The sequence below is a fragment of the Magnolia sinica genome, chromosome 10, assembly GCF_029962835.1.
Source record: "Magnolia sinica isolate HGM2019 chromosome 10, MsV1, whole genome shotgun sequence".
NCBI classification, from domain to species: domain Eukaryota; kingdom Viridiplantae; phylum Streptophyta; class Magnoliopsida; order Magnoliales; family Magnoliaceae; genus Magnolia; species Magnolia sinica.
In genome coordinates, this window is record NC_080582.1 from 40,878,082 (window position 1) to 40,903,975 (window position 25,894).

Sequence of the window (25,894 nt, forward strand, 5' to 3'; positions counted from 1 at the left end):
CTCAAAGGCACTACATGTTCAAGATTAAGTTCAAGAACTTCAAATGTTCATGATTAAGTTCAAGAATTTCAAGTGTACAAGATTATGCTTCAAGAACTTCAAGAACAAGATCAATTGGAAGCAACTGAAGTTACATGGTTCAATGTTCAACTTTCAGGTATATATGACCCTAGAAAGACCTTAGGATTAGGTCATTCATATTGCATATTCTATATGGGTTAATATACTTATTATAGGCTTTAGTTTGATTAGCCTTAGCCTATGTTCAACTAGTATAGGGTTTGTCTCGACCAGTCCAGGAAATAACTTGAAATTTCAGAATTTTCTGGCAAGGTCACGACCAGTCGAGCACCCTTCTCGACCAGTCGTGGGAACAGTGCTCGACCAATCGAACAGGGCTTGACTCAAACTCTAGCAACCATTTTGAGCTCCACTCAACTAGTCGAGTGTCATGCTCGACTAGTCGATCAGGACACTCGACTAGTCGATCAGGCCACTCAACCAGTCAAGCAGTCCACTCGACCAGTGGAGGGTCGGTTTTATCCGATCGCGCCAGATTTTTTGAAATTTAGTTATTCTCAGGACCAGTCAAGGGAGACCTTAGACCAGTCGAAGGAACCATTTTTCTACTTATAAATATAGGTATTTTCTCAGAGTTTTTCATTCATTCCAAGCTAAATCAAGCCACCATTCTGAGAGTTAAGTCCCCGTGATTGTGAAGCTATTGTACGGTAATTTAAGATTCTTTTATAGCTTTTTTTATTTATAATTTCTTGATCTCTTGCTACTTCAATCTGATTTTATAAAAGGGAATTCTGATCTATCCCTTTTGAGATCCAAGAAATTGAATCAAAGTAGCCCAAGGTTGAATTAATTTAAAATTCATTTAGACCTAGAACCCTTCCATTTGTGTGATTGAACATTAAACATCTTCGTCTTTAAAGAAGTGGTTCTATTGGGCTACATCGAAGAAGAATATTTAGATAAGTATTTTATACATTCTGTATTTGGTTTGTGAGATTAGCCAGAAATTCTCTATTTTTGGTTTTAACTAAGATCAACCAAAAAATCTTAGCGCGGGGTTTTGATTATGTAAGCCCAATTAAAAAACACAACTGTAAAGGTTTTAAGGTGAACCTTGAAAAACCTTCTTTCTTAGTGAAAGCCAATATCATGTGGGTTGTGATTATTGGGAGTGGAGTAGGTGTGGTTGTTTGCGAATAGTTGGTGTAAACACCGAACCACTATAATTCTTAGAGTTTTGGTGGATGTTGTATGTGATGTATATGTGTTGAATACTTGTATCTCATTCATGTACATGTGGTGAATGTTGTAATAGTTAGATTTCTTTCAATTGCTTCTTGCTTTGGTTTGAGTTTTTAATCCTTACTAAGTTCAAGAAATCAGGTTGTCCCACCATAAACCTTGGTTTTTGGTGTAATGTTGTCCTTTGAACAATGTTTGTATCAACTTCTCAATACTATTACAATTGAGATTGTTATTTATTTTAGCTATCTGTTTTTATATTTCACATTTTATTTTTATTTGGCAGAGTCCTATCCCCCCTAGGACTGAGAGCTTGTCCTTTTCAAGCCTGCGTCTAGATTTTTGGACAACAGGACCGTCCCACCCTGCTGGACGATCTAGATGTGCTAAGCACATCAGGTGGGTCACATCTATTAATAAAGGAGAGAGAGAGAGAGAGAGAGAGAGAGAGGAAGATTAGCCAAAGGGAGAGACTCCACCACTATGAGCCCTCAACATAATCCAAACCATACATCACATGGGTCTCATGCATGCATGGGCCCTATATCTAAAAATCTGAGGTGGGGATGCCGTCCCCACCATGAAATCAGGGTCTAGATGACCCATCAAACCCATAAATTTAGACAAAACATCATGATGGGGTCCATGGAGAATGGCCCCATCCTAGCTCATGCATGCCACAAGGGTGGGTCATTGGCCATGCGTAAGGGGTCAAGTAGGATCTCCACCATTGATTAGTGGGTCCTACATGTCCCCATGTAAGAAAATTAAAGATCTAAGGAAGAAAATAGAAGATCTACTCCTAGACATGACACTCACCTCAAATCTTCTTCTTCTTCTTCCACCCTGGGGTTCTTATGCTTCAAAGGAGGTGTTTTAATGGTGGAGATGGGTCATGGATGGTTGGATTAGGAGGAATAAGTTTGGAAGAGGGTTAGATTTTTGGGATGGATTTCTCTCTAATGGTGGGATGTCCAAGCTCCTCTCTAGCTAGGAATGAGGAAGAAAGGGAGGGAAAGAGAGAGATGTAAGAGTGAAATGATTGCTTGTGTAAGAGCATCATTACATATGTAAGAGGTGTAAGAGCATGGGGAAGAGAAAGAGCATGCTTGGAATGATTACTTGTAAGAGGCATGGGTGGTGATCTCACCCTAGGCTAGCTAAGATGACATCATCATCATGATTGCTCTTAGGAAAACACACTTTATCTAGAGATCCATGACCCTGCAACGTGTGGTCCATGGCCGGGATAATGTGCGGGTCATATCTCTCAATCTAAGCATCACATTGGCATACGAGACACGGCAATGATGCGATCGCAATGGCATAGGTCTCAAGTTGAGCCGACTCAGTTTTACAGGATGCAACTTAAGGTCTCACGTAAGTACTATCTACAGGTCGCGGGTCGTCGAAATTTGACGGGGAGGATCGTGGGATCCTAAGAAATGGAATGGTACTAGAACACAGGCCTGACACTATGTTCAAGGACACTCATGAGTTTTACAAGGCTTGTGAGCATTGTCAAAAGTTAGGAGCATTGTCCTGTTGAAATATGATGCCTTTAAACCTCGTTTTCATTATCAAAGCATTTGATTATTGGGGCATCGATATCATGGGACCACTCCCCCAATCTCATGGAAATTTATACATTCTATTAGCTGTAGACTATGTCATTAAATGGGTCAAAGCGATTCCATGCTGGAACAATGACCATCAAACGGTCATTAAATTCTTAAAAGAGAACATTCTTTCTTAGTTTGGAACGCCTCGAGCCATCATTATTGATGGGGGCTCACATTTTTGTAATAGGCCATTCACGAAGTTAATGAAGAAATATGGCATCTCTCACAAGATGAGGACTCCATACCACCCCACAAATAAGTAAGCAAGCTGAGATTTCCAATAGGGAGATCAAACACATTTTGGAGAAAACGGTTAACACTAATCGAAAGGATTGGTCAATCTGATTGACTGATGCTTTATGGGCTTATCATACTGCATTTAAGATGCATATTGGAATGTCTCCCTTTAGACTTGTCTATGGGAAGCCATGCCACTTGCTTGTGGAGTTAGAATATAGAGCCTACTAGGCTATTAAAAATTTAAATTTCAATTTGGACAACGCTAGCTCGCTACGCAAACTTCAGTTAAATGAACTTAAAGAAATCCAGAACGATGCGTACGAGAACTTAAGAATTTACAAGGACAGGATAAAGATGTTTTATGATCAACAAATTCTTTGGTAATCATTCACACCAAGTCAGAAAGTCCTCTTGTATAATTCTCGGTTACATCTCTTTCCGGGTAAGCTCTGATCTCGTTGGACCAGCACCTTCACTATCACTAATATTTATCCTCATGGGGCCATCGAGATAAAGAATCTGAACAATGGAAATGAATTCAAAGTAAATGGACATCGATTAAAGACATTTATTGAGAAATTTGATTCAGAGGACATGTCCATACCTCTGACGGATCTTGTATACCAGGATTGATCTCCTAGTCTAATTCAAGGTATAGTTAGATTTATTGCTTCCTTGCTATGTTTATGATAGTTGGCTTTATGCTGTTTAGGATAGTTTGCATTCCGTTTATTTTAGGATAGTTTACTTTTTGTTAGTTTAACTCTTGTGCTAACCCATCTTCACACTGAGACTATTGGAAAAGCCTAAAAAATCCTTCTTCAAGTATTACCTATCCATCACTTCCTTTTTCTTTTCATTGTCTCTTTTGTATTACATGCCTAATTCTTTTACATTGAGGACAATGTAGATTTTTCTGTTGGGAATGGGGGATTAGGTGAACTAATCAGCGTTTTCTTAGTATTGAGCAAAATTTTTAAAAAATTATAAAGTTTCAAGTTGAAATCTGTTTGAGGAGCGATGAATTTTGTACTTAAGAATGTTTTGGATATGATAAGATAGATATTGAATTTTGAATTGCTGAAGTCTAATCATCTAAGTAATTTATCACCTAAGTACTTGCGTTCAATTAATTAAGAGGAAGTTTGAATATCATGTTAAATCATAAGACACATTCAATTTGCCTTCTGTAGGATATACTAGAATTTCTAATTGTTAGTATGTGAATCATTGATGGATGGTGAGAATCAAGTCTGGAGAATTGTATCCACCTTAAAAGATGAAAAGAACTAGTTAAAAAACTGTGAGATCGACAAAAAGGTCATGAATGGTGAAAAGACTGGAAAAGACTAGAAAATAATACAAAAATAATGCAAGGTCTGTAAATGAATGAATAAAAATTGACCGTCAATATAAAATAAAATAGTAGAAAAAGAAGGAAAAGGGGATAAGTTCAGAATTAGTACTTGAGTTTCAAACTTATCTTGAAGTGATGAGCATAACTAACATGATGAATTGATAGTATTCGTACGGGAAGTAAATTGACTTTCACTGAGCACATTGAAAGCTTAATATACAAATTATGCTTCGATTTAGTGGATGAAGAACTTATTTGATTGGTTGCTTATGTGATTGGGTTCTAGGTTTTCAAAATCTCACTTTCGTATCTTATTTCTACCCATTCATCCTTGAGTGCATAAAAGATTGTTTCCTGAAAACGATTTCTGACATTAAGCATTGAGATTTATTTTTCACATACTTTGCTTGGGACTAGCAAAATGCTAGTTGGGAATTGTGTTGAGGGTTAAATATTATATATTGGACCCCATTTATTACTTGGTTTTATGAACATGATAATGCTTAATGTTCTATTTTAATCATGCTTGTGTTGCAAGGTGAATTTAAGAGCTTGGATTGAAAAGAATGCTAAAAGTATGAATTTAACACTTAAGAATCACCAAAGCTATGGATGGATCTCAGAAGACCAAGAATGAGGAATTCACATGCCAAAGATCCAAGAAAACTAAGTCAAGAATGAAGAAAATCGAAGTTTTAAAGTGAATTTGCGTAATCCTCTACTAGTCCTGGCTCCTGCTCGACTAGTCCTGGCCCTGCTCGACCAGTCGAGGGTTCCTCGACTCGAACTCTAGTGGCAAAATCATCTAAAATCGGGTCATCCTCGACCATTCGAAGGAAACCCTCGACAAGTTGAAGGTGACCCTCAGCCAGTCGAAGGCATTCCTTGACCAATCTAAGGTTATGCAGACAGCATACAAATTGCCAAAATTTAAGATGGTTTTCAGATTTTTCCAACTTGGTGCGAAAGTTGGAGTTTCAAAACTATAAATAGAGGTCCTTATGGCATCCATAGGCATCATCTAGGGTTTGAGGTGTAGAGCAAAAGTATGGAGAAGCCGTCGCCAAGAGTTTTTCTTCCTTTAGTTGTTTTTATGTTTTTATTAAGAGATTCTAGTTCAATCATGTCTATGGTTGGCTAGACCTCTTAGCTAGGGCTAAGAGATGAAGCTTGTAGCTTGATGAGATGTTTTTTATTGCTTTGATTCATGTTTAAGTTGAACTATCTTTGATTCTAGTTTGATATTTAAGAGATACTTTCAGTTTTTAATGGTTTGTTGTGACTCAAATTACAATAAATCTGCGATAGCTTTGAGTATGTTCTTTTCATGTATTGAGATTGTGAAATTAGGCAATCCCGTTGTTCACCATCATCCCATGGGCATGGTTGGGTGATGGAATCTTACCTAATCTTCTCAATTCTCCTATGATTGGTTGTAGGATTGGTAAATCCTGTTGTTTTCCTTGTCTCCTGGGCATGGTTTTGTGGTGGAATCACTTCTATTTCTCACACCTCTCATCCATTGAGAATTAGGTCAAAGGAAGTTTAGATTTGGTTTTACTGAGATATCTTCCAATTGGATAAGATGAGACTCTAATTCCAATTGTGTCCTAGAATTAAGCATAGATCTCTCTGATCTTTACAGGTGGATCCTTGGAAACCCTAGTTCCCACCTTTGAATTCTTAAGTTTTAATTTCTTTAATCACAATTACTCTCTCAATTACTTTAGTTTTAGATTTACATCTTCTTCTAGTTCTAGTTTTAGTTGCTTTCAGAATTACTCACGAGATTAGTCCCTGTGGATTCGACCTCGGTCTCACCAAGATTATTACTACATCGTGACCCCACACTTGGGGTTGTGAACACTAGGAAGTGTGCTAACTTTGTCAGGTGATCAATGATAACCCAGATGGCATTCTAACTGTGTTGAGTTTTTGGCAACCCCATAATGAAATCTGTGGTAACATGCTCCCACTTCCACCTCAGAACCTCTGACTGCTACAAGGGACCAACAGGATATTGATGCTTAGTCTTCACACGCTGACAGGTGTCACATTGGGACACATACTTGGCAATCTCGCACTTCATTCCGCTCCACCAATATTGCCTCTTCATATCACAATACATCTTGGTGGAGCCTGGGTAAATAGTGAGCTTAGATCGATGCGCTTCATTTAAGATCTCCTGCCTCAGTTCTGCTATGGCTAGAACACACAATCTGCCTCGGTAGCGCAATCCACCATCAGACCCAATCTTCTAATTTGGTTGCATGCCTCCCTCGGCCTCTACTCTATGAGCCTGCAATGATTGATCTGCCTATTAAGCCTTGATTACTCTAAATACCAAAGAAGGCTAAATTGATAAGTTCGAAAGCTGTGCTATAGAAGTTTGCGGTCTTAACTAAAAATTAAATTTTTCTACATCCTTAAGCACCTTCACTCTCAAACCATAAGCTGTGCAGTCATGCCTCGCGGTTGGTGACTCAAAGCGTCAACCACTACATTCACCTTACCCAAGTGATACTGCAAAGTAAAATCATAATCCTTCAATAGTTCCATCCATCGCCTTTGCCTCATATTCAACTCACTCTAGGAGAAGAGATACTTGAGGCTTTTATGGTCTAAAAAGAGCTCGAACTCCACCCCATATAAATAGTGTCTCCAAATCTTTAATGCGAAGACAATTGCTGCCAACTCGAGATCGTGCATGGGGTAGTTCTGCTCATGAACCTTAAGCTAACGAGATGCATAAGCTACAACCTTTCCATGTTGCATTAATACGCAACCAAGCCCAATACGTGAAGCATCAATATACACCACAAATCCCTCACCTCTAGAGGGGAGGGTGAGTGAAAGTGCTATCTTGATAACCCTATGTATTGTCAAATTTTGGTGTGCCAAACCAATTCAAGTTTGTATCAAGCTTGTGCATCTGTTAACATTGAATCTTCGACATTCATTCTGTTCATGCTGAATCTACCTTGCTAATATCTATGACGAACTTATCGAGATCTTCAAACTGAAAGAAAGTAAAGACTTAGTTGTTAAGAACATTGCAGTTCAAGATCTAGAACCAGAAAAGTTCAAGAACTCAAGACCTAGTTGAAGATTATGTTTGGTATGTCAAGTTCAAGAATTGAAGATCGCAAGAATTAAAGCTACTGAAGCAATCGATAGATTAAGTGTTCATATGTTTTATCTCACAAGTAAGTTATGATTGACCTAGATTGACCTTAGATCATGATTAGATCATTTCATACTTTCAGTCGGTCATTTTGGTCATTTTATAAGTGTAAAATTTTATTCTTTCGACTAGCCCTAGCACTGAGTCGACCAATCCTAAAATTTCCTCAACCAGTCCAGGATTTGTTATAAAATTTTGAAAATTTTCTGTTGGTCTACGACCAGTCCTGAAAACTGCTCGACCAGTCGTGTGAATAGTGCTTGACCAGTCGTACAGTGCTTGACTAATTTTCTAACGAGTAATTTGGACTCACACGACCAGTCGTGTGGTGTCCACGACCAGTCGAGCAGGCCACTCGACTAGTCATGGGACCCACAAGGCCAGTCGTGCAATTGAAAAATCTTATCGCACGAGAATTTTTGAAAATCTGTTGGAATAAGGCCAGTCATAGCTAACCAAAGGCCATTCGTGAGAACCATTTTTTCACCTATAAATAGTGCTCGAATTTTAAAGTTTTCTATTTAATTCTTATCATTCTTAAGCATTCACTCTGAGATTATTTTGAGTACATTCTAAGCTATTTTGTGCATATTTTAGATTCTTTAAAGTAGCTCTTGTAGTTTGAATTTGAATCTCTATTTCATTCTTATATTGAAAAGGGATATTCAATTTACCCTTCTTGAGATCAGAATCAATACAAAACCATTGTTGATTTATTTAAAAATCATCTAGACTTGGAACCCTATACACTTATGAGACTAAACGTTGAACATCTATGTCGTCATCAAGTTGGTTTACCGGGCTGCTTCAGAATCATCATACAAATAAGTATTTTACTTTTTCTGTAATTCAATTCCTTTTTGGTTTATGAAATTGCTCCAGAAAATCTCTGTTTTTGGTTTATTTGAGTGATCTAGAAAACTCAGAGTGTGGGGTTTTTGAATTGTGTAAGCTCACTTGAAAGACACAATTGTGAAGGTTTTAGGCGAACCTTGAAAAACCTATTTTGGATTAGTGAATGCTAATATCCCAAGGGAGTGGATATTAGGAGTGGAGTAGTTATATGATTGTTATTTAACAGTTGGTGTACACACAAGCGAACCACTATAATTCTCTGTGTTTGGTAGATGTGTGGTTTATTTCTTTATCTTTTATGGTATAAGATTGTGGGATGTATTTGTGGATGTGAATGTTGTAATCTTTACATTTCAGCATTGTCTGGTGAATGTTGTAATAGATTAGTTTCTATTTCTTTCATAACCTCTTGAGTTTGAGTTTTTTGATACTTACCCATGTCTAGTAAGGTTGTCCTGCCATAAACCATTGGTTTCTGGTGTTAGGTTGTCCTTAGAACCAAGTTTGTATCAACCTCTCAATACTTGATTTTTAAGGTTGTTATTTCCTTTGGTTATTTGCATTTCATTTGGGTATCTTGTTGTTTATATTTCGCTTATTAAGTTTTATTTGACATAGTCCTATTCACCCCCCCCCCCCCCCCCTCCCCTCTAGGACATATAGCTCGACCTTTTTAAGTGGTATCAAAGCATAATAGCTTGTTTATTTGGATTTAATTCCTGAGCTAACTGATCTGAGCTTTTAAGATGTCAAATTTTGATAGCCTTTCTATCACTAGGCCTCCATCTTTTGATGGCTCTAATTATGCTTATTGGAAAGCCAGAATGAGAATATTCTTTGAGGTCTATTGATGAGAATGTATGGCAAGCCACAGTAACTAAATATACTCCACTTACTATTGAATTTCTAGGCCTTGACGGAAATAAAACTCTAAAAGTTGCTCCTTATAAAACTTGGACCACTCTTCAAATAACTGAGAGTAGTGCCAATGCCAAGGCTTTAAATGCAATTACTTGTGCACTATCACCAGATGAATTCAAAATAATTATATCATATGATACTGCGAAACAAGCCTGGGATTTCTTAGAAATGACACACGAGGGTATGACTACTGTCAAGAAATCTAAACTACAAATCCTCACCACTAGGTTTGAGGAAATATGTATGGAAGAAAGTGAAACATTCATGGACTTCTATATTAAGTCGAATGACATAGTCAACTCTATGTGGGGTCTTGGAGATAGCATCCCAGAAAGCAAGGTATGTGCAAAGTTACTATGCTCACTACCTGAAAGGTTCAATTCAGAAGTCATGGCCATTTGGGAACTTCCTAATATCGACCATATGCAGGATGAAGAACTAGTTGGTTCTTTACAAACCTACGAGTTAAACTTTAAAGCTTCGAAAGGAAAATCTATCACCCTTAAATCTTCTAAAAGTATTTCCCATGAAAATAATAATTCTGATTTAGAAACTTCTGAAGATGATATGGCCCTTTTAGCTAAAAAGTTTTACAAGATTTTCAAAAGTAAAAGGAGGGTTGACGTTCAAAAACCTATTGAAAAGAAAAGATCAAGATCTAAAAATTGGAAATCTTTAAAAGAAAGCCAATGCTACAACTTCCATGAATATGGGCATCTAGCAAACAAATGTCCTAAAAAGGACAAACCTAAAAGAAAGGTAGGTTGGCTACATGGGATGAATCTTCCTACTTTGAAGCCTCTTCTGAGTCAGAAGATTCTGAAATCGAGTCGGGTAATGATGTTAAAGCCCTAATGACTCTAGCCAAGTTTACTTTCTTAAATAATGATACAACTAGTAAAGAAAATCTGGGAAGTGATCATGAGAATGAAGAACATCTTCAGGATGCTTAATGCCCTATATAGGGAAAGTTGTAAAATAGCTATTAAATTAAAACTTCAGAAAGAAAATTTTTTTAAATTGAAAGAGAATTTTGATAATCTAGTTTTGAAAAAATCATACCTTTCAGATTGCTTTGAAAAAACTAAGTGCGACTTAGATTTCAAAACATCCCAAGTTGAAAACTTAAAATCTGAAAATGATAACCTAAAACTAGAAGTCTCTTCACTTTTGAGTTTGAAGGACACATGGAGGTATGCCCAAGGTGACCCTAAATTAGAAAAAGTCCTATCTAGATCCAGAAAATGTGGTGATCGATCTGGATTGGGCTATGATAAAAATATTCCTCTAAATATAAGAATACTCCTCCTAAATTTGTTAAAGGAGAGTCTTCTAACTTAAAAGGGAAAAGTCCAAATCAAAATGTTTCTAAAATGACTAAAACTTTTCAGTCCTTAAATCTTAAAAAGAACCATATCAACTATAAAAATCAGAACCATAATCCTTTAGCTGAGAAAATTGTAGACTTGCTTAAGGAGCTCTTAAAATCTAACTCAGTGGGTAGGATGTATAACAATTATAATCAGAAGAAGACTAACTATGTTCCTAAACCCAGTAATGAAATGGGTCCCTAAGGTTGCTTGTTTGGTTGCCTACACCGCATTAAAAGCCATGAGCCATTCAAAGTGGTACCTGGATAGTGGTTGCTCCAAACATATGATAGGTGACAAAAGTCTGTTCACCAGTCTTAAAGACATGACAGATGGTTCAGTCACATTCAATGATGGTAGCAACTGTAAAATTGTTCACCAAGGTATGGTTCAACTCCCTAACCTCCCTGTATTTGAGAATATTTTATATGTAGAAGGTTTAAAACATAATTTATTAAGCATTTCTCAAATTTGCGATAATAATCACATTGTAAAAATTTCAAACCAAAAGTGTGAAATCTTAAATAAGAATGGTTCTGTAATATTAAATGGTCACAGAACTTTTGAGAACTGTTATATAGTTAGTGACTCAAGCTCATCTAAGCTATCGTGTTACATGGTCCATACCGATGAGACCGAACTATGGCATAAGCGCCTAAGACATGCACACTACCACAACTTGTATAGATTGAGCAAAAGTGAATTAGTAAGAGGTCTACCCAAAATAAAGAAAGTGGATAAGATATGTGGCGAGTGCTAGATTGGTAAACAAATCAGGAGTGTTCACAGAAAGATAAACTCCACTGCCACATCTAAAGCACTTGAACTTCTCCACATGGATCTCATTGAACCAACTAAAACGAAGAGTCGAGGTAGCAAGAAGTATATTCTGGTCATTGTAGATGACTTTTCCAGGTATACTTCGGTAGTCTTCTTAAGAGAAAAATCTGAAACTCTCAACAAAGTAAAAACGGTACTTAAACGTATCCAAAATAAAAAAGAGTTACAAGTCATTAAGATCTGTAGTGATCATGGTTCTGAGTTTGAAAGTAGCAGTTTTGAGAAATTTTGTAGTGACCAAGGAATATCACATGAATATTCTGCGCCTAAAACACCACAAAAAATGGGATAGTGGAAAGAAAAATAGGGTGCTTCAAGAAATAGCTAATGTAATGTTAAATAGTATGAAGCTTCCTAAAAAAAACTCTGGGCTGAAGCCGTAAGTACAGCTTGTTATATAATTAACTGTGTTTATATTAGAAAATCAAATAATAAAACGGCTTATGAGATGTGGTTTAATAAGAAACCTTCTATCAAATACTTTCGAGTTTTCGGTAGTAAATGCTATATCTTACGTGACCGAGAACATCTGGGTAAATTTGACATCAAAAGTGATGAAGGGATATTTTTAGGGTATGCTCTGAATAGTCGAGTATATCGGGTACTTAACAAAAGGACCGGTGTAATACAAGAATCTATTAATGTGGACAATGATGATCATATGAATACACCTGTCTCAAGTTCAGAAGATGATGAAGTTCTTCAAATTGATAAACCATATCCTTCATCTAATCAAAATAACACTGAACTACGATTAAATAAAGATCATCTTACTGATCAAATCCTTGAAAATCCCCTCACTAGTGTACGCACTCGTAATCAATTAAAAGATATGTGTAACTACGTGTGCTTTACATCTCAGATGGAACCAACTCACATAAAAAGCCCTTACTGATGAAAACTGGATTGTAGCTATGCAAGAAGAGCTCAATCAATTTGTAAGAAATGATGTTTGGTATTTAGTTCCAAGACCAACAGATAAATATATTATTGGATCAAAATAGATTTTCAAGAATAAGTTTGATGAACTTGGCAACGTAATTAGAAACAAGGCTAGGCTGGTTATATAAGGGTACACTTAAATTGAAGGTATTGATTATGATGAAACCTTTGCCCTAGTAGCTCGTCTTGAATCAATCAGACTGTTTATTTCCATTGCGTGCTTTAAAAAATTCAAAATATATCAAATGGATGCTAAGAGTGCATTTTTAAATGGTGATTTGCATGAAAAAGTATACGTTAAACAACTAAAGGGTTTTGAAGACCCTAAGCATGCTAATCATGTTTATCGCTTAAAAAAGGCACTCTATAGTTTGAAACAGGCTCCCAGGCATGGTACGAGAAATTCTTGTTAAGCCATGAGTTTGTAATAGGGAGTGTAGATAAAACATTATTTGTTAAGAAACATAAAGATCATATTTTAATTGTGCAAATCTATGTTGAAGAAATTATATATGGATCTACCTGTGCTAACATGTCTATTGAGTTTGCAGATCTTATGAAATCCAAATTCAAAATGAGCATGGTTAGAGAACTAAATTATTTCTTAGGGTTGCAAGTCAAACAACTTCCTGATGGATTCTTCATCTCTCAAACTAAATATGCTCTGAACTTAGTTAAAAGGTTTGGATTTGAGAGTGGAAAGAATTTTGATACTCTAATGAGTACCACTCTGAAATTATCTAAGGATTCAACAGGTAAGAATGTGGATCCTAAGTTATATCGCAGTATGATAGGAAGTTTACTTTATCTAACTACAAGTCGACCGGATATTGCTTTTAGCATTGGAATTTGTGCCAGATATCAATCGGACCCTAAAGAGTCCCACTTGATTGTTGTTAAGCGAATTTTGCGATATGTCGCTAGTTCAGCTAATCTTGGTCTTTGGTATCCACATGATACTAGTGTACAATTAGCTAGTTACACGGATGCTGATTGTGCTAGTAACATTGATGATCATAAATCAACCAATGGAGGTTGTTTTTATGTCGGGAACTGTCTAGTTTCCTGGATAAGTAAGAAACAAAGCTTCGTATCACTCTCCACTGCTAAGGTTGAATATATTGCTGCAAGTAATGCATGCACTTAGCTAGTATGGATGAAGAGAATGCTATGCGATTATGGAATTGTGCAAGAATCTATGATGTTATATTGTGATAACACAAGCGCAATTAACATTTCTAAAAATCCTATTCAGCATTCACGAACCAAGCACATTGACATTAGGTATCATTATATTCGTGAATTAGTGGAAGAAAAGATAATTTCATTAGAATATATTCAGACCAAGAATCAACTAGCTGATGTGTTCACAAAACCGCTTGACAAAAATTGTTTTGCAAAATTGAAATTTGATCTTGGTATGTGCAATATGAATTGATGATTTGTGCTCATTTATATCATAATGTATGTATATATTCTGCATTTAAAAAAAATTAAATATATGTAAAATTGTACATTTTCAATGTTACATGACCAGTCGAGTACACACTCGACCAGTCGTGGTACGACCAGTCGAGTATGTACATGAACAGTCGTGAAACGCGTGAAATGGGTTTTTATTTAGAGAAAAATCATTTTTCTTCATTTCTTTCTTCTTCTCCATCAAGCCCAACCATGACCGGCTGAACCCATCTCTCGATTACTCTCTGGTTATTGCTTCATTTTTTATTTCCTTGTGAATTTAAGTTCTTTGATCATCCTTAATCTCGATTTTGCTTCTTGTTTCAAAATTTATGGTGGTTTGAAAGTGTTTCTTCCTTAAAATTTAATTTTCTTGGAATTCTTTCATTCCTTGTTGCAAACCTTTATTTTCTTATTTTCTTGTTACAATGGAAGGAAGAAATAGGAAGAGAACCACTCGTGGTCTCTCTTCATCTCGTTTCGCACCCATTACCATCGTCACCTTCAGCCTCCCGAAGAGGATCCCAAGAGTATATGGGATTTTCATCTTAGAAATGTTATTGTTGAGCGTGTTGTTGTTGATCATATTGAGCACTTTAAGATTGTCCCTCTCCTTCAAGCTGTAGGTTAGGAAAACATACTATCTTGGGGCGGTCCTACATACCGATCCATTGCACAGAGCATGTACGCTTGTATTACTGAGTTCTCTCAAGATGATTTGACATTTACTATGTCAACTAGAGAAGGTCCAATTAAGTTAGACCGTCTTTTGATTTCAGCAATTATGAATATACCTGTTGTTGATGATGGTGTACCCATATCCACTTTGCAAGCTAGACCTTCTGAAAATGCTAAAAAATTGATTACAAGAGTTCTCTGTAACATGAATGTAGAATGGAATGGCGGTACTGCGCTGAGTTCCAAATATATGTTGCCCAAATACAGGGTCTTACATCGGATTTTTATTTCAAATGTCTATCCTCACTCAGGTAACAAGATTGAGCTGACCTCTTTTATGGCCTGCATTATGCATTCAGTTGTATCTAGTATCCATATCTGTCTTCCTTCTCTTATCTGTCATCATATTATTCAATTTCGTCTTCACCCTGGTCATAGCGATATTCCTTTGCTTATCTTATGACTGTCTTAGCTAATCATGCTTTGATAGCTATGCTTGTTGGAGAAGGTTCTATTAATTTCTGTCCATTTAACAATTCTAATATCAACAAGATGAACCTGGACTTAGCACCTGGTCAAGTTGATGGGAAAGCTGGAGGAAATGAAGAAGCTGAAGAAGCTGATGCTTTACCTCAAGAAGACGTTAATATGGATGATTTATTTGATGAACTTAAATTAGATTCTGAGGCTGACCCTGATTATCAGCTTTCTGATTTCGAAGAGAGGTTACATAATCTTGAGGAACAGGTGGCTCCGATTCGTGTATCCCAAGATTCTCAATTTTCTTATATGCATAAATATATGAGGTGCATTGATAAGGGTTTACATCAAATTGATCCATCTATTCCTACTCCCTCTTCAAGATCTGATTAGTTTTGTTTTAATTTGATGGTATCTGTAATAACTTAATTCTAACTCTTTTCCCTATGACTACTTAGATAATATTGTTTAAACTCTTATTTATTCAGTTCAGTTACTCTGTTTCTTTGATTTGGATGAGTACTTATTCATTCTACTTGCTCTCTTCCTATCTTCATTTATCATTATTCGCTTCCTTTGTCATGTTGTGATAAAAAGGGGGAGAATATTGTTGAATTATATGAGGATATGATAGCTATGATGAATGGGCTAATTTTTTTTATTTTTTTTTTTTTTGTAAAGAGTAATGTGGATTAAGGGGGAGAGTTGATTACTGATTAGTGTTGATTATATTGTTGATTATGGATCATATTATAATATGCTTATGGAATGTGTTATTTGAATATCTATTGAATATTGCAATTTTGGTTTTGTCATAAATTTGACAAAGGGGTAGATTGAAAGTGCTATGTTGATGACCCTAAGTATTGTCAAATTTTGGTGTGCTAAACCAATTCAAGTTTGTATCTTGATTTGTATCAAGCTTGTGCATCCGTTCACATTGAATCTTCGACATTCGTTCTTTTCATGTTGAATCTATCTCGCCGATATATATGACGAACTTACTGAGATCTTCAATCTGGAAGAAAGTGAATACTTAGTTGTCAAGAACATTGCGGTTCAAGATCTGGAACCAGAAAAGTCTAAGAACTCAAGACCTAGTTGAAGATTATGTTTGGTATGTTGAGTTCAAGAATTGAAGATTGCAAGAATTAAAGCTACTGAAGTGATCGATAGATTAAGTGTTCATATGTTCTATCTCACAAGTAAGGTATGATTGACCTTAGATCATGATTAGATAATTTCATACTTTCATTCGGTCATTTTGGTCATTTTATAAGTATAAAATTCTGTTCTTTCGACTAGCCCTAGCACTGGCTCGACCAGTCGTAGAATTTCCTCGACCAGTCCAGGATTTGTTAAAAAAATTTGGAAATTTTTTGTTGGTCTATGACCAGTCCTGGAAACTGCTCGACCAGTCGTGTGGATAGTGCTTGACTAGTCGTACAATGCTCGACTCATTTTCCAGCGAGTAATTTGGACTCACACAACCAGTCGTGTGGTGTCCACGACTAGTCGAGCAGGCCACTCGACTAGTCGTGGGACCCATAAGGCTAGTCATGCAACTAAAAAAATCTTATCGCGCCAGAATTTTTGAAAATCTGTTTGGATAAGGCCAGTTGTAGCTAACCAAAGGCCAGTCGTGCGAATCAATTTTTTACCTATAAATAGTGCTCGAATTTCAGAGTTTTCTATTCAATTCTTATTATTCTTAAGCAATCACTTTGAGATTATTTTAAGTACATTCTAAGCTATTTTGTGCATAAGATTCTTTAAAGTAACTCTTGTAATTTGATTTTGAATCTATATTTCATTCTTATATTGAAAGGGATATTCGATTTACCTTCTTGAGATCATAATCAATACAAAGCCCTTACTGATTTAATTAAAAATCATCTAGACTTAGAACCCTATAAGTTGTGAGACTAAACGTTGAACATCTACATCGTCATCAAGTTGGTTCTACCGGGCTGCTTCAAAATCGTTATACAATAAGTATTTTACTTTTTTTGTAATTCAATTCCCTTTTGGTTTGTGATATTGTTCCAGAAAATCTCTGTTTTTAGTTTGTCTGAGGTGATCCAGAAAACTCAGAGTGTGGGGTTTTTGAATTGTGTAAGCTCAGTTGAAAGACACAATTGTGAAGGTTTTATGTGAACCTTGAAAAACCTATTTTGGATTAGTGAACGCTAATATCCCGAGGGAATGGATATTAGGAGTGGAGTAGTTGTGTGGATGTTACTTAATAGTTGGTGTACACACAAGCGAACGACTATAATTCTCTATGTTTGGTGGATGTGTGGTTTATTTCTTTATCTTTTATGCTATAAGATTGTGGGATGTATTTGTGGATGTGAATGTTGTAATCTTTACATTTCAGCATTGTGTGGTGAATGTTATAATAGATTAGTTTCTATTTCTTTCATATCATCTTGAGTTTGAGTTTTTGATACTCACCCACGTTCTGATAAGGTTGTCCTACCATAAACCATTGGTTTTTGGTGTTAGGTTGTCCTTAGAACCAAGTTTGTATCAACCTCTCAATACTTGATTTTTGAGGTTGTTATTTCCTTTGGTTATTTACATTTCATTTGGCTATCTTGTTGTTTTTATTCCACTTATTAAGTTTTATTTGGCATAGTCCTATTCACACCCCCCCCCCCCCCCTCTAGAACATATAGCTCAGCCTTTTCAGTGAGGACCGGTGGTTTTGTTCGGCGAGTCTTCAGCTTTATGAATGCTACCCAGGAAACTCCGGATCTCAGTGACGTTAGTGGTTTGCCTCCACTTGCAACACTGCCTCGACCTTCGTATGATCGACCTTCACTCCTCAAGCAATCACAAGCCCGAGGTACTTCACCTCCTCCTGCCAAAATTCACATTTCTTTGACTTGACATATAACTGGTGCTCACGCAGAGTCTATAGGACTATCTCCAAATGTTGCTCATGCTCTTCCCAGGTCCTCGAGTAAACCAAAATACCATCAATGAATACGACAATGAACTGATCCAGGAATGGGTGGAAGAATTCATTCATCAATTCCATAAAAACTGTTGGTCCGTTGGTCAATCCAAACGACATGACCAGAAACTCAAAGTGACCATAGTGGGTCCAAAACACTCTCTTCGGGATATCCTCTTCTCGAACTCGCACCTGATGATACTCGGATCTCAAATCTATCTTTGAGAAGTATTGTGCCTCTTGCAACTGATCAAACAGGTCATCTATCCTCAGGAGAGAATATTTATTCTTGATATTGACCTCATTGAGCTCGCAGTAGTCCATGAAGTGCCTCAATGATCCATCCTTCTTCTTCACAAAAAGCACTGGTGCACCCCATGGCGAATTGCTTGGATGAATAAATCCCAATTCGAGCAACTCATCTAACTTTTTCTGTAGCTCCTTCAACTCCATCGGTGTCATATGATACGGGGCCTTCGAGATCGATGCGGTATCAAGCTACAGATCAATACAAAACTCCACAGCCCTCCTGGGTGGTAACCCTGGAATCTCCTAAAAGACATCTGGAAAGCCGCAAACGATTGACAATTGATCGATGTGCACTACTGACTGCTCCTCTTGCACGTAAGCCATAAGTGCCTCCAAAGGCCCTTCTCTAGGCACCACAACATACCAAAACTGTGGCTAGCCAGGAATATTGAATATGACTGCCTTCTCAAAACAATCTATCATAGCATGATATGCGGCCAACCAATCCATTCCCAAAATTACATCGAACTCAGTCATCCTTAGCACAAACAAATTGACTGGCATCTCAAACTCCCCCACATACACAGGACAAGATGGGCACACTAGACCTAAAGCTGTAGACTTTCCCAAGGGTGTTGCAACTAACAACCCTTCCCCAACTTCTACTATGGGAAAATCTAAGGCATGCATAAAATCCTTAGATATAAAGGAATGAGAAGCAACAGAATCAAATAAAGTCCTAGCAGGAGTCAAGGATACAACAAGAATACCTTCCACTACGTCTCTAGAGGACTGAGGATCCCTCTCCTGCAGTGCATAACACGAGCCAGAGCTGTCTGGGGAGGTGCATGTCTCCTCTGTTGACAATGTTGCTGGTGTCTTGGATGTTGTCTCTGTTGCTGCTGTGGTCTTGGCAGTGGATGTTGAGGCCTTGGATATTGTGGTTACTGCGGCTACGGCTGCTGTTGTTAGGATTGAGGTGGAGGCCTCTGCTGAAATGGAGCCCTCTACTACTATTGGGGAGGCCTCTGCTGTTGGGACTGCTATTGGCTAGGCACTGACGACTCATATGCCCAACTCCTCCGCATCGAAAACATGATCCCCCAAATGATCTATGGGTCAGTGCAGCTGATGGTTTAGTGGCGGGTCTAACAGCTTGCCTCTTTTGGGCACGCCACGACCCACTTTGTTGCACCTTCCTCTTCCCATTTCCGTCTCTGTCCCTCAACTGGTCCTCAAGGTCGGCCTCAATTACTAATGCTTGATCCACTACCTCATCATATGTTGGAAGTTTCTGTGCTACTACATAGGATCGAAACACACCCCGCAACCCCTGCTCAAATCTTTAGGCCTTCAAGTCCTCATCCGCAATCAAGTGTGAAGCAAACATGGACAACTCTACAAAACGGGCCTCATATTGGGCTACAGTCATTTCGTCCTACTGAAGTGTCTCGAACTCTTTTGCCTTCTTCTACCAGGCACTGCTCGGAAAGTACTTCTGCTTAAACCGGTCACAAAATGCACTCTAGTTCCACACGGTACCAGGTTTTGCCGATCGGGAAACCAGTTCCCACCATTGCTCTACCTCCCTCTCCAGTAGGAAAATGGCTAGGTGACCTTCTGCTCCTCTGTACACCTTATCATAGTAAAAATCTTCTCCAACTAAGCTCTCCACCTATCTGTAGCCATCGGGTCGGCTCTCCTCTGAAACTTGGGGGATTTATACACCGAAACTCTTTCAATAACGTGCCTATATTTTCTTGGGCAGAAGGTACAGAACCCTCGGTCGAACGCCACTCTTGTTGCTCCATCCACGACGTCATACTTGGCAAAAATCCTCAGATAGATTGAGTGTCATTGGGAGCAGTCGGAGCTTGTTGGGTCACTGCAGCTCGAGTCTGGGCCTTACGCGGCGGCATGATCTAGAAAGGAGATGAAGGTTCTCATTTTAGGAAGAGCCCTCGCACTATACGCACACGTTAAGGTGCCAAGAATAGTTATCTAGGTTTCCTAGTAGTAATTTCTTATCCCTAGGTAAATTCTCAAGACGGGGATCCTAAATTTACACCTCTAGGTTCGTTAAAACCAGAATCCTACATCAATCTAAGTTCTCAAACTGAGAATCCTAGATTTATATATCTAGATTCATACAAATCAGGGGTACTAATAGCATCTAGGTTCTCGATCAATGATGGTGGAAGACCTAGTTTAACTTTTTCTATATTTTCTAGTTGTTGAGTTTGCTCATAAGTGATCCCAAATCTTATGCTTTGATACCATTTCTGTCACGCACCAAATCCGGGAACGGACAGCTTCCGTAATGCCCCAAAATTTGGCACTCGACTTCCAAACACCAAGTCCCGATTTCACGCACTACAAGGAAGATTTTGACTATATATATATAAAATACCTAAACATAAAGATCCATGATCACAATACGAAGCAACAATCTTCATTATAGATTTAGTCATAAAACAAGTACAATGCTTTTCCAAAATGTATAAAAATGAATGCATCCCCAAAATATAGGTTAGACAAAATGTATCCAAAAGCCAAGTCCTCCAAGCTACTCCTGCCCTAAAAAAATGGGAAACAGGAAACTTAGGCAAAAAGCCTAGTGAGTACACTCATGTATGCGTAGTGTATAAGCATACAGTAACAATCAAAATATCAGAGTATATGAACTGAAACATAGTGATATATAATGCTACATAAGCCAAGTGGATAGGATACAATGCAAGTGATGATATGCAAAGGCATGCTGGGTATATGTAGGTATGCAGGTCCTCCTCTAAAAATCCACATCATAATATAGTTATCATCATTGGGAATCACCAAGGCCTGGTATCCAGAGTAACTTCGAAACTTGTTGAATAGAGGCCTCGCATACCCACCTTGTCAGTGAGGGCCCTATAACCATGCTAATACCCACCCGGCACACCGGTAGCGGACCCATTTCAAGGGCTGGTCAAACCCAACTACATTTGCTCCAACTCTTCAACTAGGCATGGTCGAACCTCTTCTCACCTGACCGCATCAACGGGAGTCAAGCCTACTATGGTTTTCGGCACCAAGTGACCCATGGCATCCGCCTAGTCTTAACGATGAGGCTCGAGGGTACCACTCGAGGTTTAGGGAGTTTCACCTAGGGATCTGGGACCTAGTATAAAGAAACCCAAATTTCTGGTGTCCATATATACTGACCACGATGCCACTATGGTGGTCTCATTAGTATAACCACGATGTTGTTGTGGTGTTCCATCCATCACACAAGGATGCTATTATATACACAAGCACACTAAGCAATATATTACACATGAGCAATACTATGCATTTATGTCATGTATGCACCCAAGGTAGCTCTAAGGCTAATTGGGCTCCTTTCCCATCCACATCTAACCTTGATCTATGGTCATCTTAGACTGGATATATGTGTAACATCCGCACAAAATGCATCATCATCATCCTGTGATCTCAATATGCACATGCATCTATGCATGATCACACTGCACACAATGTGCACCTCAAATCATGATGTAGTATATGTATGCGTGTACATAAATCCAACATGTGCAACGCGCTGGGCTAGCTGAAAACTACCATAATGTCAAATAAGTAAAACAATATCTGGTGTGCACTCCCTACACATGGTCGGGAAGGTTATGCAAGTGTTTATACCTTCCGCATCACAAGCGTGTATAGATCCGCTCCATTTTATAGCTAGTTATCAAGCCATCACTTAACATAACACACAACAAGAATCGCATATGGTCTATCAAAATGGTCGTGCCACCGACACATTCATTAGCATATAAGGATTAAGTGGTCCATCTCAATGGGTTCATAACGGGCTTATGTACTGGTCTCATGACACCGATTAACACTTAGCATACTTTTAGTAATTCCAGGCGATTCATGAGGTGGCCCCACTTAGTCCTTAGGCTCACATAGGCATAGGTGTACACATGTATTATCATAGTATCCAACCTCCTCCATATATCATCATCATATACACCATTATTACACATGTCCCACCATCACAAGCATAGATATTCGCAACCAACACATGAATAATGTTTGTTTGTTATCATAAGCGACTACTTACTAGAAGGGATCGATTAATGGGTTGCCATAACCTACTTGTATGGCTTTTTGGGTGGTCCATTTGGCTTCCACAATTAGCCCATTTAAGGGATTCTTCATCATCACTTCAAAAATTACAACATCAGTTCGACATACATTTAACACATAGAGATCGCAAACTCTTGCCAAAGAGGCCCAATGGTTGGCCCAAACAAGACTACTACTAATGGGCCCACATGGCATTCACTCAAAATGGGCCTTAACATTCTTGGGCCCACACATCAATGGAATTCACAATGGGTTCTATGCGGTGGAGCTCATGGGGATTTTCCATGAGGTTGAGTTGTGTGTGACCCACCGTGATGGGTGTCGACCCTCAACACCATCAGTCAGATGCACCAATCCATGGTGGACCTAGGGCTTAAAATCAAGTCAATCTGTGGCTCGTGTGGGCCACACCACACACAAAAGTTGAGAGGGTTACCCTCCATTAAAACATTCATAATTATTTGTTGGGCCCACCAAGACGTGGTTCATGAATCTTGCCCATTCATTATGTGTGTCCCACTTAGTTGAGGGATCAGTCCAAGTTTCAAATGAATCCAAATTTTAGGTGGGCCCCAACAAGTGTTTTTATATGTTTTATCCACTCTTCTTATGATTTTAGATAGTGTGGGCCACTTGAGTTCCGTGTACGGCTGATTTTTGGGGATATCCCATTTTTAAAGGGGACCTGTTAAATGCACGGTGTTATTACTCGACATACATCACGGTCCGGCCTGTGGTGGGGCCCACCATCCCTGCCTACTCAATAAGCAGCAGGATGCTGCTTCCTGCAGCATCCTCTAGACAATGACAGCAAGGGTGCCCAGCCTGTTTTTTTTGGGTTTGATGGTTTTTCATAGGTGGGGCCCACATCAGGACAATCCACTTCGTCTGTTAAGTTCTCTAGCTCATGACAGGTCCAATGAGCCCAATATTTAGAATGTTTAGGCGTAGAGAAACATCACAGCAAACCCTAATAGTTTTAATAGTAAATATCACTATTAAACCGATTTTTAATGGTGTGGCCTACCAGAGATTTGGATTGGCTTCATTTTTTAGCTTAAGGCCTAAAATTACCTGGGAAATCAGATGGATGGTGTGGATCAAATACATACATCATGGGGGGCAGGGTGTTGTGGTCCCACAGCCCCTACCCCTTGTCTAAGCAGCTGGGATGCTGCTTGCTGCAGCATCCTCTAGACGCTGACAGTAGCGTCCACTCAATATATTATTATTATTATTTTATTTGATGTGTGCACGTGTTGCATGGGTGTGTGTGTGAGTTTGGCCATCCCAATGGGCCATACTTAGATAGTTTGGATGGCATACAAAAATTATGGTGAGACCCACTATCAATGGGTCCGCATGAGGTCTATAACAAATTATTTTTATATGTCTTCTCCTATGTATCCACACTATTAATCATATCATTATCATCAACACCATCTCCACCATACATAAACACAAGGAAAACAAAATAAGAATGAGTGAGGAGGGTGTACTCACCTTGATGGATTAGATGGATGGTTGAGATGGATGGAAGGGATGGGATTGATGGCCCACTAAGATCACTCCTCTCTCTCTCTCTATCTTACTTATAGTAGGGAAAATGGTGAGAATGTTGAGGATTGAAGGGATATTTGTAGAGAATTTGCTAAAATTGTGGTAGGCTAAATTAATGTGGTTATGATTAGCTTAGGTAAGGATTATGACAAGTAATACATGATTAGGACTTAATGGTGGATTAAATGAGACATGGGGTGGTATGGCATGATGACATCATGCATAAGGTGTTGTATGGAGAAGGGTTGACTTTGGATGCCCATGAGAGAGGGTTGGTATGGGTGTGTGACATCACACACATGGGTAGAGATTCTCTCACCCATGTATAGCATGGTGCATGTGTGCATATCATGTATTGTGCACATATGGAATAAAATATATGGCACCATGCGCACATGATACACCAATGATTCTTCACGGCGTATCTCACTATAGAGCATTGTACAGATGCACGAGTGATACCTCTGTGACACTAAAGACGGGACGGTCGATATGGCGAGGGTTTCGAAGTCTTGGGTTTTTGGTCAATTGGGTGTGCACTATGCATGGCCAATCCAGGTCTGGCTAAGGGCGTTGATCGTCATGCACATAAGCATAGAAAATGTATGGACCGGACAGGGTCTTACATCCTTTATACAATCTCCTCCAAAAGTATGTTCCATATGAGTGGAGCGAAGAATGTCAGGAAGCTTTTACTAAGCTTAAGGCTATGTTGACCACCGCTCTTATCATGCAACCACCTGATTGGAGTATTCATTTTAAGATTATGCTCGATGTGTCTAAGTATGTTATTGGGGTGGTATTGGGTCAGAGAAATGAGAAGAAGGCCTACATTATTTACTATGTGTTCACAACCGCAACATTGGAAGAAGGTCTCACCCTCTTTTTGCGCATAATTCATGATGAATTTCCTTAAGGTATTCATTTTATGATATGGGAAGAACTTTTTAAGGAACCCCTTTGTCATCTCAGCCAATGTGCCAATGGACCATGGTCTTAAGGAATGCAACCAAGACTTAGCATTTTCTTTCTAGGAGAAAGGGAACAATTTCAGTCTTACTATGTCCTCAGACATTTTTGGAAAGTGTCGTGTGGATATTATCTCATCGAACTCTTTCATATGTAAGTATGGACTTTCAAATTATAGTCCATGAAACTTAGGAAGGAGTTGAATTACTCCCGGTTGAACATCCACGGTTCCTGCATTCAATGAGAATATCATGTAGGAAGGTGTACTTACCCTCACCATTTGTAAATAATCTTATAGAGTATGAGGTGGGGGTGTATGATGCACCTCATTCTCATCTTGGGCCTCCTCAACTAGGTGTTGAGGTTGATTTACAGCTATCACTTCTATTAACTGAGAGAATCTCAAGTGGTGTCTAATCCATTGATGGATAGGGAACCCTTCGACTAATCCTCCTTCACTCAAGAGATGTCGAGTGTTATCACGAACCCACTTGGGCATGAAACACTCGCAGCCCTCAAATTATAAACAACTAGTAACTTTAAAACAAAAAAAAAAAAAGAAAATAAGAAATCTAGAAAGAAAGAGAGTTGGAATGAAATTATCGGATAAGAGTTGTTATGTTAGGATCCTACAAAACAGAAAAACAATGTTAGTCCTTAAAACTTTAGAAAAACTCTAACCTAAAAGCACAGTAAAAATTAATCATAATACTAAACTAATTTTAATACTAATTAATCTCAAAAATTCGTAGCCATAGTCCCCGGCAATGGCACCAAAAAAAACTTGTTCACAACCCCAAGTGCAGG